The sequence below is a fragment of the Oncorhynchus kisutch genome, unplaced genomic scaffold (genome assembly GCF_002021735.2).
Source record: "Oncorhynchus kisutch isolate 150728-3 unplaced genomic scaffold, Okis_V2 Okis01b-Okis20b_hom, whole genome shotgun sequence".
Taxonomy (NCBI): domain Eukaryota; kingdom Metazoa; phylum Chordata; class Actinopteri; order Salmoniformes; family Salmonidae; genus Oncorhynchus; species Oncorhynchus kisutch.
Window position 1 is genome coordinate 8,899,199 of NW_022261978.1, and position 2,500 is coordinate 8,901,698.

At 55.4% G+C, this 2,500-nt stretch overlaps 1 protein-coding gene across 1 annotated transcript in view; it reads left to right on the plus strand.

Annotated features, from left to right (window-relative positions):
• Positions 1 to 2,500, plus strand: part of vav1 (vav guanine nucleotide exchange factor 1) — an 87,336-nt gene that overhangs the window by 14,266 nt on the left and 70,570 nt on the right. The window lies entirely within an intron of this gene.

The window sequence follows — 2,500 nt, forward strand, 5'->3', positions numbered from 1 at the left end:
AGACCTCACAGTGAAATGCTGAATACAACAGGTGTAGAGACCTTACAGTGAAATGCTGAATACAACAGATGTAGTAGACCTCACAGTGAAATGCTGAATACAACAGGTGTAGTAGACCTTACAGTGAAATGCTGAATACAACAGGTGTAGTAGACCTTACAGTGAAATGCTGAATACAACAGGTGTAGTAGACCTCACAGTGAAATGCTTACTTACAGGCTCTAAGCAATAGTGCCAAAAAGGTATTGGGTGAACAATAGGTAGGTAAAGAAATAAAACAACAGTAGAAAGACTATAAAAGTAGGGAGGCTACATACAGTAAAAGGTGTGTGTGTTGGGTTGTAGCAGGTGTGTGTGTGTGTGTCTTGGGTTATAGCAGGTTTGATCGTGCTGAGTGTGTGTGTGTGTGTATGTGTGTGTGTGTGTGTGTGTGTGTTGGGTTGTAGCAGGTGTGTGTGTGTGTGTGTTGGGTTGTAGCAGGTGTGTGTGTGTGTTGGGTTATAGCAGGTTTGATCGTGCTGAGTGTGTGTGTGTGTGTGTGTATGTATGTGTGTGTGTGTGTGTGTGTTGGGTTGTAGCAGGTGTGTGTGTGTGTGTGTTGGGTTGTAGCAGGTGTGTGTGTGTGTGTGTTGGGTTATAGCAGGTTTGATCGTGCTGAGTGTGTGTGTGTGTGTATGTGTGTGTGTGTGTGTGTGTGTGTGTGTTGGGTTGTAGCAGGTGTGTGTGTGTGTGTGTTGGGTTGTAGCAGGTGTGTGTGTGTGTTGGGTTATAGCAGGTTTGATCGTGCTGAGTGTGTGTGTGTGTGTGTGTATGTATGTGTGTGTGTGTGTGTGTGTTGGGTTGTAGCAGGTGTGTGTGTGTGTGTGTTGTGTTGTAGCAGGTGTGTGTGTGTGTGTGTTGGGTTATAGCAGGTTTGATCGTGCTGAGTGTGTGTGTGTTAGTTTCGTAGCAGGTTTGACTGTGCTGAGTGTGTGTGTATGTATGTGTGTGTGTGTGTGTGTGTGTATGTGTGTGTGTGTGTGTATGTGTGTGCGTGTGTGTGTGTTGGTTTCGTAGCAGGCTTGACCGTACTGAGTGGCCGCGTGTGTGTGTGTGTGTTGGTTTCGTAGCAGGTTTGACCGTGCTGATTGGCCGTGTGTGTGTGTGTGTGTGTGTGTTGGGTCATAGCAGATTTGACCGTGCTGAGTGTGTGTGTGTTGGTTTCGTAGCAGGTTTGATCGTGCTGAGTGGCCGTGCTGAGTGTGTAACTCTGGGGAGTCCTATGAGGTGACTAGTGTCCTCCTTGCTAAGTGGCCGTGCTGAGTGGCCGTGCTGAGTGGCCGTGCTGAGTGGCCGTGCTGAGTGGCCGTGCTGAGTGGCCGTGCTGAGTGGCCGTGCTGAGTGTGTAACTCTGGGGAGTGGCCGTGCTGAGTGGCCGTGCTGAGTGGCCGTGCTGAGTGGCCGTACTGAGTGGCCGTACTGAGTGGCCGTGCTGAGTGGCCGTGCTGAGTGCCGTGCTGAGTGGCCGTGCTGAGTGGCCACTCAGTGGCCGTACTGAGTGGCCGTGCTGAGTGGCCGTACTGAGTGGCCGTACTGAGTGGCCGTGCTGAGTGGCCGTGCTGAGTGGCCGTACTGAGTGGCCGTGCTGAGTGGCCGTGCTGAGTGGCCGTGCTGATTGGCCGTACTGAGTGGCCGTGCTGAGTGTGTAACTCTGGGGAGTCCTATGAGGTGACTAGTGTCCTCCTTGCTAAGTGGCCGTGCTGAGTGGCCGTGCTGAGTGGCCGTGCTGAGTGGCCGTGCTGAGTGGCCGTACTGAGTGGCCGTGCTGAGTGGCCGTGCTGAGTGGCCGTGCTGAGTGGCCGTACTGAGTGGCCGTGCTGAGTGGCCGTGCTGAGTGGCCGTACTGAGTGGCCGTGCTGAGTGTGTAACTCTGGGGAGTCCTATGAGGTGACTAGTGTCCTCCTTGCTAAGTGGCCGTGCTGAGTGGCCGTGCTGAGTGGCCGTGCTGAGTGGCCGTGCTGAGTGTGTAACTCTGGGGAGTCCTATGAGGTGACTAGTGTCCTCCTTGCTAAGTGGCCGTGCTGAGTGGCCGTGCTGAGTGGCCGTGCTGAGTGGCCGTGCTGAGTGGCCGTACTGAGTGGCCGTGAGTGGCCGTGCTGAGTGGCCGTGCTGAGTGGCCGTGCTGAGTGGCCGTGCTGAGTGGCCGTGCTGAGTGGCCGTACTGAGTGGCCGTACTGAGTGGCCGTGCTGAGTGGCCGTGCTGAGTGCCGTGCTGAGTGGCCGTGCTGAGTGGCCACTCAGTGGCCGTACTGAGTGGCCGTGCTGAGTGGCCGTACTGAGTGGCCGTACTGAGTGGCCGTGCTGAGTGGCCGTGCTGAGTGGCCGTGCTGAGTGGCCGTACTGAGTGGCCGTGCTGAGTGGCCGTGCTGAGTGTGTAACTCTGGGGAGTGGCCGTGCTGAGTGGCCGTGCTGAGTGGCCGTGCTGAGTGTGTAACTCTGGGGAGTGGCCGTGCTGAGTGGC